Source organism: Camelus ferus, chromosome 6, assembly GCF_009834535.1.
Source record: "Camelus ferus isolate YT-003-E chromosome 6, BCGSAC_Cfer_1.0, whole genome shotgun sequence".
Classification (NCBI taxonomy): domain Eukaryota; kingdom Metazoa; phylum Chordata; class Mammalia; order Artiodactyla; family Camelidae; genus Camelus; species Camelus ferus.
This window is the reverse complement of record NC_045701.1, coordinates 19,249,498-19,266,222: the sequence shown is the minus strand read 5'-3', so window position 1 is coordinate 19,266,222 and position 16,725 is coordinate 19,249,498. Positions and strand designations below refer to the sequence as shown.

The 16,725-nt window shown below is 42.8% G+C and overlaps 1 protein-coding gene across 1 annotated transcript in view; it reads left to right on the top strand.

Annotated features, from left to right (window-relative positions):
- The first annotated feature begins 5,294 nt into the window (after positions 1–5,294).
- Positions 5,295–16,725, top strand: part of SQOR (sulfide quinone oxidoreductase) — a 42,281-nt gene continuing 30,850 nt past the window's right edge. The window contains exon 1 of the mRNA XM_014568314.2: positions 5,295–5,437. The gene's annotated coding sequence lies outside the window, so the exon portion shown is untranslated. The remainder of the gene's footprint in view (positions 5,438–16,725) is intronic.

Here is a 16,725-nt window from a genome sequence, read left to right as displayed (position 1 = left end):
AGCTACTTCAATTTTATAACAAACTCACAACATAAAGAGAGAATTTGAGACAACAAAAATAAAAAAGGGGAAGAGGAAAAGGATGGAACTCATATGGGTAAATGAAGATAAGATGCTATCAGCAGAAAAAGGACTATTTTACCCAAGAAACACTTTATACAAACCTCATAGTGACCACAGAACAAAAATCTAGAGCAGAGACATGAAACATAAAAAAAAGAGGAAACTGAGAAAAATATCATAGAAAACCACCAAACTTAAATGGCAGACAGAAACACAAGGAAAAAGAAACCAGAATGAAGCAACCAGAAAACAAAAGATAAAATGGCAGTACTAAGTCTTCATCTATCAATAATCATCCTAAATGTAAATGGACTGAATTCAGAAATCAAAAGACACAGAGTGTCTGGATGGATTAAAAAACAAGATTCAACTATATACTGTCTCTAGGAGACACACCTCAGCTCTTAGGACGAACATAAGGTAAAAATGAAGGAATAGTAGATGATACTCCACGCAAATAGCAGCCAAAAGAAAGTAGGTGTATTCATACTCATATTAGACAAAATAGACTTCAAGGCAAAAAAGCTAAGTGACAAAAATAGGATAAAATGATAAAGGGGAAATTCATCAAGGAGACATAACAGTGATTAATATATATGCATCTAACATAGGAGCACCAAAATATATAAAACAATTATTATCAGACCTAAAGGGAGAAATTGACAATAACACAATAATGGTAAAGGAGTTTAGCCCCCCATTTATATCAATGGATAGGTCGTCCAGACAGAAAGTCAACAAGAAAACAGTGGCCTTAAATGATATATTGGACCAGTTGGATTTGATAGATTTGTACAGAACATTCCATCCACATGCAACAGAATACAGATTCTTCTGGAGTGTGCATGGATCTTTCTCAAGGATAGCCCATACGCTGGTACACAAAACAAGTCTCAAAAAATTTAATAAGACTGAAATTATATCAAGCATCTTATGATCACAATGGTATGAAACTAGAAATCAACTACAAGAATAAAACTGGAAAAAATCACAAATATGTGGGGACTGAACAACATGCTCCTGAACAACTATTGGGTCAATGAAGAAATCGAAGGAGAAATCAAAAATTACTTGAAGACAAATGAAAATGAAAATATGACATACCAAAATCTATAGGATATAGCAAAAGTGGCACTAAGAGAAGTTTTTTAGCAATAAAGGCCTACCTCAAGAAACAAGAAAAGTCTCAAATAAACATTCCAACCTTATACCTAAAGGAACTAGAAAAAGAACAAATGAAGCCCAAAGTTAGTGGAAAGAAGGAAATAATAAAGGTCAGAGCAGAAGTAAATGAAATAGAGACTAAAAAGACAATAGAAAAGCTCAATGGAGCTAAGAGCTGATTCTTCGAAAGATAAACAAAATTGACAAAACTTTAGCTACACACACTAAGAAAAAGAGGGAAGGCTCTGATAAATAAAATCAGAAACTAGAAGGGAGAAATAACAATGGATACCACAGAAATATGAAGGAGTATAAAATACTATTATGAACAGCTATATGCCAACAAATTGGACAACCTAGAAGAAATGGACAATTATTTAGAATCATACAACCTTCCAAGACTGAATCATGAAGACATAAAAAATCTGAATAGACTAGTAACTAGTACAGAGATTGAAATGATCAAAAAGTTCTCACAAGGCAGGAGGGTATAGCTCAAGTTGTAGAGTGGATGCTTAGCATCCACAAGGTCCTGGATTCAATCCCTGGTACCTCCTCTAAAAATAATAGAACTAATTGCCTACCCCTACCAAAAAAAAAAAAATCTTAATAAAGGTTTTGTATTTCTTAAAAAAAAAAAGAAAAAGAGCTCCCACAAAACAAAAGTCTGGGACCATATGGCATCATAGGTGAATTCTACCAAACATTCAAAGATTAAGTATTCTCAAACTATTCCAAAAAATTGAAGAAGAGGGAATGCTTCCTAGCTCATTTTATGAGGTCAATATCACCCTGATATCAAAACCAGACAAATATGATACACACACACACAAATCACCTGATGATATTCAACATTCACTTATGATAAGAACTCTCAATAAAGTGGGTATAGAAGGAATGTACCTCAACATAATGAAGACCATATATGACAGACTCACAGCTAACATCATACTCAATGGTGAAACACTGAAAGCTATACCTCTAAAATCAGGAGCAAGACAAGGATGCCTACTTTTGCCACTCTATTCAAGATAGTATTGGAAGTCCTAGCCAGAGCAGTTAGCCAAGAAAAAGAAGTAAATTTATCGCTATTTGTAGATGACATGATTTAATATATAGAAAACTCAAAAGATTCCACCAAAAAACTATTAGAAATGATAAAGTTGCAGGATACAAAAATCTGTTGTGTTTCTATATGCTAACAATGAGCTAGCAAAGAGAAATTAATAAACAATCCCATTTATAATCACAACAAAAAGAATAAAATACCTAGGAATAAATTTAACCAAGGAGGTGAAACTACAAGATGTTGTTGAAAGAAATTGAAGAAGACACAAATAAATGGAAAAATATTCCATGCTCATGAATTGGAAGAACTAACATTGTTAAAATGTCCATGTTACCTAAAGCAATTTACAGATTCAGTGCAATCCCTATCAAAATCCCAAGGACTTTTTCACAGTAGCAGAATAAAAAGTGCTAAAATTTGTATAGAACTACATAAAAGATCCTGAAAAGCCAAAGCAATTCTGAGGAAAAAAGAGCAAAGCCAAAGGTATCACATTCCCTGATTTCAAACTGTATTACAAAGCTGCAGTACCAAAATAGCATGATACTGACAGAAAAACAGATACATAGATCAATGGAACAGAATTGAGAGCCAAGAATTAAGCCCACACACATACAGACAATTAATATATGAAAAAGGAGCAAAGAACATACAATGGAGAAAGGATAACTTCTTCAATAAATGGTGTTGAGATAACTGGACAGCCACATGCAAGAAAGAAAAGAAAAGAAAAGGAAAGAAAGAAGGAAGAAAGGAGGGAGGAAGTAAGGAAAGAAGGAAGGAAGGAAAGAAAGGAAGAAAGAAAATAAGAAAAAGAAAGAAGAGAGAGAGAAAAGAGAATAGAAGAAAGAAAAGAAAGAAAGAAACTAGAGCACTATCTCACACCATATACAAAAATCAACTCAAAATGGATTAAAGACAAGTAAGACCTGAAACCATAGAACTATAGGAAAACAGGCAGTATGCTCTTTGACATCGTCTTAGCGTATCTTTCTAGACATGTCTTTTCAGGCAAGGGGAAAAAAAGCAAAAATAAACAAATGGGACTTCATCAAACTAAAAAGGTTCTGCACAGCAAAGGAAACATCAACAAAATGAAAAGAAAACCTACTGAATGGGAGAGGATATTTTCAAATAATATATCCTATAAAAGGTCAATATTCAAAATATGTAAACAATTTGTGCAACTCAACAACAATAAAAAAAAAAAAACCTGATTAAAAAATGGGCAGAGGACCTAAAGAAACATTTTCCAAAGAAGACATACAGATGGCAAGAAGGCACATGAAAAGATGTTAACCATCACAAATTATTAGGAAAACATGAATTAAAACCACTATGAGATATTACCTCATGCCTTTTAGGAAGCTAATATGAAAGAGACATGAAATAAGTATTGGCAAAGATGTGGAGAAAAGGAAACCCTTGTGAACTACTGGTGGGACTGTAAATTGGAGTAGCCCAATGGAAAACAGTATGGATGTTCCTCAAAAAATTAAGAATAGAACTACCATGTGATCCAGTTATCCCACTTCTGTGTATTTATCCAAAGAACATGAAAACATTAATTTGAAAAGATATATGCACCCCTATGTTCATCGCGGCATTATTTACAACAGCCAGATATGGAAACAACCTAAAGTGCTCATGAACAGATGAATGGATAAAGAGGGATATATATATATATATATATAAAACGCTATGCTACTCAGCCATAAAAAACTATGAAATCTTGCCATTTGTGACTACATGGATGGACCTTGAAGGTATTATGCTAAGTGAAATAAGTCAGATGGAGAAAGACAAATACTGTATGATTTCACTCATATGTGGAATATAAAAAACAAAATAAATAAGCAAATCAAACAAAAACACTCAAATACAGAGAACAGAGTAGTGGTTACCAGAGGAGAAAGGGTTAGAGGGAGGGCAAAATGGGTAACGAGAACCAAATGTATGCTGACAAATGGAAACTAAATTTTTGGTGGTAAGCACTCTGTAGGGGAATATAGCAGTAGAAATGAAACATATAATGTCATAAACCAACGTTACCTCAATAAAAAATAAATCTACAACAAAAACAAGATCAGGGGGAGGACCCAGAAGTTCATAGACAACTTTATTAGGTTGCTTTCCTGAGCTCTTACCCTCTATGATTGCCTCAGTAAACTTTTGGTTTGTTAGAGTTACTCTTTAAAAACAAAAGACTGTTGACTGAAACAAAAAAATAAAAAAAAATCATTATTCACAAAATGAAATCAGTGAAAAAGAAACGTTAACAATTACATGTTAAAGGGACTTTTTAAAGGAAAGGTTCTAACTCACCTCTGAAGTTATTAACGTTTAAAATTGCAGTAAGACTTTTAGGACACCTTGTATATATTACAAAAAGGCTCTAGATCTGATGTTGTGGAGAACCACCAGCCTACACTTCGCACCTACTTAGAGCATCCAACTGAAAACGTCTGGTCATAAAAGTAGTACTACACGGAGCTGCTCCTGGCCTCCGCCCTGAGGGAAGAGTACTGCTCCAGCGCTGACTGAGACAGTTTGGGGGCTTCTCTGAGCCTCATCAGATAAGGGCTACCTTATCTGTGAAATGAGCACGGAACAGCTGTCTCGATGGTGTGGGGAACCAGATGAGAAGCACAGGGCGCTTGGACGACCCGACGCAAACCGCCAGGGCCCCTATCCACAGCACCACCTTCACCTTCGTCCCTCCCAGTTACGCAACAGTGTAGGCACCGGGGATGAGGGGAGCGACAGGTGGCCTCCGTGCCCTCCGCCGTCTCTCCGAGAGCGGCGGGCCGCACTCCAGGGTGCGCAGGGGGTAGGGGCGACTGTGCCCGGCAGGCAGCGCCCGGGGCCCGCTGGGCCCGCGTCCCTGGCGTCCGCTGCGCGCGCTCAAAGCCCGAGTATTTTCTGCCCTTGGCCTTGGTGCCGGGGCTGCGGCGCCGGGCGGGGCAGCGGCGTGACTTTTCCGGAACTTTCCGGGGGGGTGGGGTGGGGAGGACTTGCTCTCCCCGCCTCCAGCCTCCGCCCGGCGGCCGGGCGGGGCCCCAGCCGAGGCCGTGAACCCGTGGAGGGAGCAGTAGTTTTTGCTGCGCCAACACTGTGGCCGGAGGTTCTGCGCACCTCTGGGTAAGAAGCATCCCGCGGCCGATCTCGGGCCCTTGCCCAGGGGAGGGGGACCGGGTGAGGACAGAGATCACCCCTGAGGCTGGTTGTTGGCCCACCTCTGTCCCAGCAGCCGGGACTGCGCGGCCCCTGTGCGTCCCGTTCCATCCCGCTTCACACTTTCCTTACCCACTCCGGCATCCTCAGCTCTTTGCTGCCTTTGCTGGAACCCGGGTCCCGGGACTCCTGCTTCCTTCTCAGAGTGTGCAAGGCCTCAGGGTCCTGGAGAGCCCGACCTGCGAGGGGCGTTAAAAACCGAAGAATCCGTTGTCTTGTGTATGGGAATTTCTTGATACCTTAGTGTGTGGGAATATATGGCGCTTTCCACTTGTTTACTCTGTCACGCAAAACGGTTCCCAGAGCGCAGTTGGGTGCTCAGCCCCTGCCAGTGGGAGGTGACGTCTGCCCACAGCGGGGCACATTCATCCACCCACGCAGCTTGTGAGACCGAGAGGTGCTCAACTTTAGCTGAACCAGCAGAGGAGAGCATTTAGGGCACATGATGAACAGGAAGTGGTGGAAGGGTAGAAAGGGTCTTCTGCTGGAATTGGGGTCCTCTTTCCTCTTCGTTTCTCTCTTTTAATTATAAAAATCCCAATCTAGCTTCTTACTCAAAGACAGAGCGAGCAGAGCCTCTGTCTTTGCCTGGGCTGCCCATTGCTGTAGGATTCTGACCCGTTTTTTGTGCCATGTACTCCTTTGGCAGTGCTGTGAAGACTAAGGACCCCTTCTCAGTACAATGCTGTTAAAGGTGTAAAATAAAAGGCAGAGTATTATAAAGGAAACCAACTCCAAAACACTTGTCAACATATTGAAAGAATTTATGATGTAATTTTTGGGCCTTCAAAAAAAACGAATGCTGATGGGGATGGTATAGTTTAGGGGTAGAGTGCATGCTTAGCATGCACAAGGTCCTGGGTTCAATCCCCAGTACCTCCTCTGAAGTAAGTAAATAAACCTAATTACCTCCACTTTTTTTTTTTTTTTTTGAGAAAAGGAATGCAACAACAGGATCTAGCAGTGGATCTACATTTTGAAGTAGTAATGAATATAAATAGCATTTCCAGATTTAGGAAATACCTGTAATATAAGAAAGTATCTATGATTTCTTTTTGTGACAAAGTCCTAGGTACTGCTAGTACTGCTGGGGTTTATTGCCTGTGTATGTAATTGAAGAGAGTGCTAAATTTCACCTAGAGATTAGTGAAAATAAAGAAGAAAAGTTTTACTTTACATCCAAGTTCATGATTGAGTGGAAAGGGTACTGCCCAGGAAGTCAGGTCACATGGCTTCTGATCTTGACACTTCCATTTACTAGCAGTGTGACCTCGTCTTTTGAACTTTTAGTTTCACTTCATCATTGTACTGTGGAGATAATTGTGCCTTCCCACGTATTTCCAGTGTCTGGCACTGCACCTGGCACAGAGGGATGAAATATTACTTCACCCAAGAGACTGCTAGCGGTTTGCCATATGACTTAAAATTTGGGCTTCTTTTTTCCTACTGGCTGAACAATGTATAAGCACATCTGGAACTAGATTGCTTGAAAGGTCAGTCAAGGCCCATGGATCTGTGTGTGTATAGATGTGTGGCTGGTGTTCTGCCAGAGAAAACAAAATTGTGTTGATAGGAAACCATGATTCCTTTGCCGAACAGTTTCTCCTGCATCTTGCCTGTGTCTAGGCTTGTTAATCTGACGTGATGTAACACAGGAAATGTCTTACAGGGAGTGGTGACAGACCCGTGATGAGGCATTTCTGGACATAATTGCACGTTTCTCTTTCTTCATCTCTTTTCACCTTGCCCTGCCCCACCACCCACTGCATAACTCCTCTCTTACCCTGAAGATTTGGTGAATAGGAGCAGTAGGTAGAAGTTGCTAGAAGCTGCCCAAACTAGACTTGAAGCCAACTAGTTGCTTTTTAATTCCAGCCTTAAAACTCTATGTAGTTCATCAAATGTTGATGGAAATAGGAAGAAGAAAGGTAGATCCAGCTAGCCATCCCTGTGATTTGCTTTGTAAAATTGCTAAATTGAGCAAGAAAGATGGGGAGAGAACTTGGTAAAGAACAGTAAATTTAGAACACACTGGAGCTATCTATGCCCCAGTAACTTGTGGAAGGGCAAATACTGGCATTATGGACTGAATTGTATCCCTTCAAATTCATATGTTGAAGCCCTAATCCTCAAAACCTTAGAATCTGACTATTTGGAGAGAGGGCCAAGGTTAAGTGAGATCATAGGGGTGGGGCCCTAACCCATTATGACTAGTGTCCTTATAAGAAGAGGAAAAGACACCAGGGGTGTGTGCAGAGGCAGGACTGTGCGAGGACATAGCAAGGTGGTGCCCTGCAAGCCAAGGATAGAGGCCTCAGGAGAAACCAAACCTCCTGACGCCTTGATCTTGAACTTCCCGCCTCCAGAACTGTGAGAAAATAAATTCCTGTTGTCTAAGCCACCTAGTCTGTGGTATTTCGTTATGCCAGCCCCATAACTGGTAATATAACTGGGCGTCCTATTCTAAGTCGTGATCTCAAGATGTCCATCACTTTCTCCTAGGACCTCTCTCCCTCTTCTACCCAGGAGACGCCTATACTCTCTTTCTATGGACACTCTTTATAGTCCATGAGATCCTGTCTGAGACCATTAAGGCCTGTTCACCTTCATGATCCTGACTGTTAGGGAAAACAGAACTTGCCATCTTAAGCAGACGACCAGGCCAGCTGCCTGGCCTTGTACAGAGCAGGTCCCTTATAAATGCATGGTGGGTAGTGGGACGACGGTGCTGGTGCTCATCCTTAAGTACCATGGAGCGATTCCTTTCTAGTCATAATGAATTTCCAAGTTTTGACTCTAGCCCAGCCCTCAGGGAGCTTTTATTCTGTACAGCCCTGTCTACAGTAATGGAGAGGACATTTCTATGTCTTTATCTTGTGACCAATCCCTGACTTCTGGAAGGGGGGCTTCAGTAGTGGGGCCTGTGGTGATTTCACCTTGCCATGCTTTCTTTTTGCTTTGGCAACTTGCTCTAAGGCAGCCCATGATGTCTCCATAGGAAAATGATATGTTTTAACAACCGTCTTGTTTACAGTCTAGATTGTGAGAGCATCTCAAGGAGCTGCTGTGTTTAAATGTGGTTTTGTGTTTCTGTGAGCTTGTAAATGCTGCTTGAGGTAGGTGAGAGGTCATCCTGTTTTGGGCCACCTAGGTTTGCATGGTCATTGTGAGCCTTTCAAGATATGGGTCATCAAATCTAAGCTTGCTTTGAGTTATAGAGTAGGAGGGGGCTTTAAAGTCAACTGGACGCATCCACTTACTTTACATTTGTGGAAATGGACTCAAAGTGGTTGTGACTTGCCCACGGCTCCACGATGTCTGTTTCCTCACTTATAAAATGAGGATAGTAATACCAACCTCTCAGGTTGTTGTTAGTACAATGCGTAGCACAATGCCTGTCATCCAGCAAACCTTCAGCTGTTTTTTCCGACGTTTTTATTATGCCTGGGATAGGGCACAGCTGCTGCCCAGTGAATCATGGCCAATCATGGTCCAGGTGTAGGACTCTGGGGACGAGAACGGGAGATATGCTTTCCAGTCTGATTATGTTCTAGGCCTGGTTATAAACCTCTGTCAGTCTTTGCTGCAATAATTCAAAGGTCCGACCAATTTAAGGAGTTAGTAGAACAAGTATTCTCATTTGGGTATCTGCTTATGAACTTCCGTTTCCCTTTTGCTCTTATTTAGAGGACCATAGAGTTTTAGAAAAGGAAGGGACCTTTGAAGCTACCCAGTTGAGTCCTTTATTCCATTGATGAAGAAAGTGTGACCTGGAATAGTTAAGGACGAGCCCTACCTGGCACTACCTGGAGTATGGGCCTGGGTCTTCTGACTCCTGACAAGTCCTCAGACAAGGCTTTTGCAGGAGCGGGGAACTGTGTCATTTGGTTAGACGTAGGAGCCTGGCACACCTGCTGCCGTGTCTACTCCTCATGCTGTCCTAACCATTAAAGGATTGAGTTTGGCGTCTCTTCCATCCTGTTCAAACAGTAGATGTATATAACTTATAATTAAAGAAGCTCTTCTCACTGTGTGAAGACCTCACACCCTGGAGTCCAGGGGACACTATGCTTGACTAATTGGCCAGTCAGTTGTCTCTGTTTATAATGAAACTCCGCTCCTCAGAGTCTTCTTGTATGTGAAACTGAGTGGGGATTCCAGCACTCCTGAGGCTGCTGAGCAATTTTACTGTGATCATTGAATGGGTTCAGGAGACCAAGGTGTAAGCTGGATCCCTGCTGTGTGATGGAAGCCAATTCATTCCACATCGGGCCACGAGGCCTCCCTCTCCAGTGTGCCTTGCTCTGTCTTCTCAGGATGGACACAGACAGGCATATGCAAACGTTGAATAGAAACCTTCAGTACACTTGACTAGAGGCCAACTGTGGATGATGGAGTTGAAGGAGAGCTAAATCGTGATGTTTTAGACACTAGAACGTGAGCGCCCAAGCTCCCACTGGCTAAAGCAGGCGGGGAAACAAGGCACTCTCCCCATAGAATTCGGTCAAAGCCTTTAACTTTCAGTTGAATATTCCAATTGACTGACTTCTTTTTTCCTTTTCTGGAGCCATAATGTGAGAGAATTCTCATTCTGTAAACATAATTTTTGTTTTCTGCTTAGCCGATGTAAGGTTTGGTGCAATTGTCAGCCCCTCCCTCTTATGTGGCTTTCTGGTCATACAATGAGTGTGGGCTAGGGAAACTTGTAGGAAAGGGAGTCACGCCTCATGGACACATTCCCATTAGTAACTCTTAATTAGTAATTCTTTAAAGAACTTGACTACTGTTTGCCCCTAAAGAGTCAGGGAACTAAAGAACCCCAGTGTGGCTCTAATCCCTGAATCACCAGGGAGCTATAGGTGATTGCTTCTGTTTCCTGGATGATTTGCTTCTGGTCCACTCCCACAGTACTGGCTCTGCAGCTTAATATTTAAACAAATATTTGCCACTATAACAGCTCTGGCGATCGAGTTCCAACATGGCCCTGCAGGCCTGAATGAAGATTGCTCCATTTTCTTTGTTTGTTAACAAAACAGTCATCCAGTTCCTGAACATATGCACAATGCCATTACTCCCGGGGAGGCGAGCCAAGAAGAAGGACTCTGCCTGCGTAATCCCTGCAGACGGGCTCATTCTGCTCTCAGAGGGTGTGGTTTCCCTCCCTCTCTCCCTGCTTTGGACCTTTCCTTCACTTTGAGTAACTCCATACTGTTACTTCCACCCTCTCTTCAGTACAGCCACCTGAACAGGGTCCTAGTTCACCATCTTCCTTCTTTATCTCCTATAGCTAATTTGTCACAAAAATTCCTTCAACATGTGTTTTGCATTCACACCTTCACCTCTGTTCTCATCGACTGATCCAGGCCCCCACTGGTGCCTGAATGTCTGAAACAGCCACTTAATGGATCTTCATATTCCTGGTCTCTCCTGTAACAATAGTCAGTTTCTTCTTCATCCCAGGCTCCGCAGTGCTTAGGACAGTGCTTGGCACGTAGTAGACCCGCAAAAAAGCCGAACTCAACTGAATAGCTCTAATTCAGCCTCTCACGCCGCCCCTCTTCCCAGGGAGGGAGGGTCTTCTTCAGTTTCATTGAGAACTTCCAAGGGCTCTCACTGCCTTTTGTGGGGACCACAGCTCACATGCATCCAGGGCTGAGCAGGTGACAAATGATTATCGTGGGCCACGTGGGGCTGGATGAGCTGGAACCTCGTGTGAGGTCTAGCTGGGCAGGGACTGCTCAGCTCCAGCTAAGTGTTGACACATGAGAATGTGGGCTCAGTGTTGTCAGGAAGGCCAACCATCTGGAATTTTTGGGGTGAGATAGCCAAAATTTTTAATGTTGGCACTAATTCAAAATGTAAGCAAAATTTATGAGTTAAACAAAACACTGGTCTGCTCTGGTCTGCATTGTGACCCCAAAATGGGATTACAGTTGTCTAGGGTTAAGCTTCTAAACCGGAATTTTACTTGCATCTGCCCATCCAGTCTTATTTCTCCCTCTTCCCGGTGGACACCAGCGTAGGCTACCTTCCTCCTTGTCCACAGTTATGTGATGCTCATTCTAAGGGATTCTGTTTCTCAAATCTCAAACCTAACTGTCCCAAACTAGCCAGGGCAGGTCCATGTCTAGGCTGCGCTGTTTCTGCCCACCTAATTCCTCTCTCTTAGGTTACCTGAATGTCAACTTTGGCTTTTTTTTTTTTTTTTCCCTCCCTCCCAGGGGCCCTTCCTACCTCTTATCCAGTCATTCTCTTTCCTCCACCTCGGTCTTATCTGAAGCTTTGTTTGTATTTCTGGTGAGCACACCTAATCACTCACACCTAGACCTCTGCACTAGTTTTCTAACTGACTTCCAGAACTGTTTTTTCTTTCCTCTAGTTTAATCTGCTCCCCGACACTAGATTCATTTTCTCAATGCTGCTCCCTCTGTTCTATCACTTCTTAAAACTTTGATTTTTCAATACAAAGCCTCAGTTTCCTCACATGTAGTCAGGCTGTTATGTTTCTCATCTCAGTATCAGGCACATCTGGTTGGCCTCCCCACCACGTCATTCAAGGGTTTCAGGGAAATAGCTGGCACACTCAAAACAGTGTTATTAGGAAGGGTTTAATGAAATAACTATTTATAGGGTTAAGGCAGCCAACAAGAGTGGTGAAGCAGCTGTGTTGATTTGGGGCCTGAAAAAGCAAGGAGAAGGAGAGATTGCTGGAACCCTGACAAAGAACTGCAGCTGAGGAGAGGGTCACCCCACAGGAGCTGAGGCCTTGGGCTGGAGGAATACAGCACTGCCGGGCTGAGGCTCGGCAGGAAGGGGTCTGGGGAATAAATATCCTAATCTTACTCTTTTCCCATCCTACAGTCTACTGGTGCCTCCCATTGGCTGAATCCACCTGGAAGCCAGAGGACAAGAGAGGCCAGTTAATGCCCGCCTCATAGGTCGGCTCTCAGGGCTCAGAGCAGGACAGAGAAGGCTGGAGAGAGATCTGGAGGGCAGTCACCATCTCTGTCATCTCTCTGATTCCTTTACTCGTGTCATTTACTTGGCGTCCCTTCCCGCAGCATCTCCACTAGTCTAGATACTGCTGATCTTTAACCTCCTGCTCAGATCCTGTCTGTTTCACCAAGCTTTCCTGGATTATTCTTTCTCTCTTCCAGATGCCTACGGTGTTTGGTTCGTATTAATTACATTACACTTTGCTTCTGCTAGTTAAATCTGAGAGCTGGAATATAAACCCAGATTTTTGGAAGCCATCCCCAACTTTTCTTCCACTAATCCAGAGATTTGTCAGTGGTGGAAAATACAGGTATCCTATTGTTGGCAGCTGCACCTGAGGTGGTGGCTAGTGAGTGCTATAACCTTGATAGGCTTCAGGGATCTTCTGCCTGCTACCACCAACCGTGTGGCCCCCAGCTGGGCCCAGGTACTCCACAAGGGTCAGTGGGGATAGACAGGACCAGAGTCTAGAACCAGAGTCTGAAACCACTGAGAGGTTTCAATCCTACTGAGAAAAGAGATGCATCAGAACACCTGCAAATAACAGTGACCTCAAGAAAGTTTCAAGAAGGGCGAGATAGGTACCTTACGACTTATAGCTGGAGGGCTGGAGGGACTAGAGGAGCTGGGACTGGGCTGGACTTGGGGCCACAGCTAAGATGAGGAAACAAAAAGGCATTTCAGGCGGGTAGAGCAGTGAGGGGATGAGGAACTGTATGTACTCCATTCCAGTAGAATCTAAGTTCTGTCAGCACAAGGACCTGGGGTGACACGTTCGCTATTTTTTTCCTGGCGTAATGAAGGGCAGGATCCCAGTAATTGTCTTGATCTACTTGGGCCACTCTAACAAAATCAGTAGTCCTCTCTTTTCCCAAGGTCGCCCAGTGGGTGCCTGAAACCACGCATAGTACTGACCCCTGTAGATACTATGTTTTTTCCTCTGTGTACATACTTGTGATAATGTTTACTTTATAAATTAGGTGCAGTAAGAGATTAACAACAATAACTAATAATAAAATAGAACAATTATAACAATATACTGTAAGGAAAGTTATGTGAATATAGTCTCTTGCTCTTTCAAAAGATCTTAACTGTATGAATTTAATGCCTTTTCCATCCTAAGTAAGCACTTTTCACACACTGGGGCTGTAACTTTTGCAGTTTGAGGTGCAACAGCAAACTAGCACAAATTTCCTTTCCTTCTTCACAATTTCATGGAGAGAAGATTTGTTCTTACTGTAGATCTTAGCAATCTCAGCATATGATTTTTTTTTCCTTATTAAGTCAACTACTTTCACCTTTTCACTTAAAGGAGACACTTTATGGCTTCTCTTTGGCATATCCAAACTGCCAGTATCACCACTCTTGTGCTTTGGGGCTGGTGTTGAGTAAAATAAGGGTGCCTTGAACACAGGCACCACAATAGCAGACAGTTGAGCCGATAATCAGGTAGCTACTAAGTGATTAACAGGCAGGACACTCTGGACAAAGGGAGACTGACGTGGAGCGGGACGGTGAGAGATTGCATCACACCACTCAGAATTGCATGCAATTGAAAACTTATGGGTTGTTTATTTCTGGAATTTTCCATTTAATATTTTCAGACAAGAGTTGACCATGGGTAACTGAAACCATGGAAGGCAAAACTGTGGGTAAGGGAGGACTACTTCTTGCAGACTGAGTGGCTTAGAAACAACAGAAATCTATTTTTCAAAGTTCTGGAGGCTGGAAAATTCAAGATTAAGGTGCCAGCATGGCTGAGTCAGGGCCGATGTCTTCTCCCTGTGTCCTCACCTAGTAGAAGGGGCAAGGGATCTCCCTAGACCCTCATCATCCCTGAGGCTCCACCCTCGTGACCTGATCACTTCGCAAAAGCCCCACCTGCTAATACCCTAAACTTTGGGAGTTAGGATTTCAACATATGAATTTTGAGGGGACACAGACATGCAGACCATAGAATGATGAATGGATTTATTCAATGCCTTTCCATGTCAGATGTGTACACAGTGAGTGAAGGTGGAATTTAATTTATTCAAAAAAATGAATGAGTGTGGAGGAAAACAGAAAGCATTAGGACACATCCCTACTCAGGCTAGAAAGAGAAAGATTTGCACACATCTCACTACCTTTTACATTCCAGTATTTAAATTAGACCTTCTAACATTAAAAAAAAACCCAAACTTTCTCCTGAAATTTGGCTCACCTTACTCTTGGCCCACATTATTGGAAGTTGGCAAGCTCTGCTGTTCTTCCATTGGCACCTAAAGCTACTGTGCTGGGAGTGGGACCAGGACTGGGTGGGGAGACTGCTGTGCGTCAGCACAGGTCCTTGTATATAGTGGGTACTCACTGAGTACTTGTGAAAGCATTCTTAGATACAGCAGATTTGTGACCATGCAGACTTCGTGTAACTCTTTGTTTCCATAAAGATCTACTTGCACATTCAGCATAGCTAAATGTAATTTAATTTGCATACGTTTTGTATAGATATAAATCTGTAAATAAAAGTACAGCTTAGGTGATGTTTTCTGAGCACTTGTGGCTGATGACACTTCCCTTTTATCTAGGGTAAATGGATGAAAGCGATGTAAAAACTTTCCTTGGTGGATTAGATAGCTCAAGTTTCAGTCCAGCAGGAGATAAAGAGTGTGACCAAAGAAAGGAAGGCAGGGTGCTGTATTCTTCAGGAGTAATTTTCCCATTGAAAAATCATACTGTAGCTATGTTATTTAGTTGCAAAATTTGGCCCACTCACTCACCTAATTATAACATTCGACAGTAATATATAATTAAATGGCTTTTTAAATGTCACCTGACAATGAAGCGGATATGTAAGGAGAAGGCGCATAGCACAATTTGTTAAGCATGTGAAATCCTCCAGCAGGCTGAACAGTCAGTGAATGCATCTTAATGTCAGTGTATTAAAATGTACCTGGGGTTTGTTTTCCATCGGGTCTGGTGAGGCCAGCACATCAGGAGATGACAGCCATGAGGGAAGAAGTTTTGACTCCCAGTTTCCTAGGAACAGGAGGCAGGGTACACCACGGAGGGCCACATGGGGAAGCACCTAGGTTGGTCAAGAGGTGAAAAATTAAGGGAAAAGCATGTGCAAAACCTGTAGTGTAGTTTTCGTGAGGCAGGGGGAACAGACCGATCAGGTTTGGGATTGGCTAATTTGAATATTTTAGTGAGCTCTGGGGTATAGGGGCTCTCCTGGTTGTCTGATGTCTGGCCCTGGGATGATTAGGGCAGAGGAATGCTGCCTTCTGGAATGAAGAAGCCAGAGAGAGGAAGTGGTTGAGGTACAGGCTCGGGGTTGGTTGGTTTACTTACCAAAGGTGTGAGTTGTTTACTATCTTTAGGAGTTAGCTAGCCCTGGGAGGGGGAGTCTCTTTAGAATTAACAGAGCCCCAGAAGGCCAAACAATTACGAAATACGGAAATTTAAAAAATGGTTAATACAGTAGGATTTGAAATCTCTCTAGAAAGGTTTCATGAAGTGTCTAATCCAGTGCCATTTGTAAGTGCCACAAATATGCCCACATACTTCCCTTGCATGTACTTCAGATTAAGATGAGATCATTAAGGAGCCAGAGCATTTTTGGGGCAATGTTTGGCATTTTCTTGGCACCCAAAGTGGTGCAAATTCAGTCACAATGATCATTTCCCTTCTGAGATTTTTGCAGATTTGGACCTGCCCTTTTATAGTTTAAGTCAGAGGGTGTGATGGTTAATTTTATGTGTCAGCTTAACTGGGCCATAGGGTGCCCCGACATTACTCTGAGTGTGTGTATGAGGGTGTTCCTGGAGGAATCGGTAGACTGAGTGAAGAAAATTGCCCTCCCCAGTGTGGGTAGCCTCATCCAATCACCTGAGGGTCTGAATAGAAAAAAAAGGGCTGACCCTGCCACAAATAAGAGAGAATCCATCCTGTCTGATGGCCTGGGAGCTGGGACATTAGTTTTCTCCTGCTTTTGTACTGGAACTGAAACAGCTCTTCCTGGCTTTTGGGGCTGCTGTTCCTTTGGACTGAAACTACACCATTGACTCTCCTGGGTCTCCAGCCTGCTGACTGCAGATCTTGGGATTTGTCAGCCTCTGTAACCAATTTCCAGGAGTGTCCTTTGTAAAATAGGGAAAATTACATTTGCTTTGGTTCCCTCCCTTGCTCTTCTCCATCCCCTCCAGTTGAATCCTGGT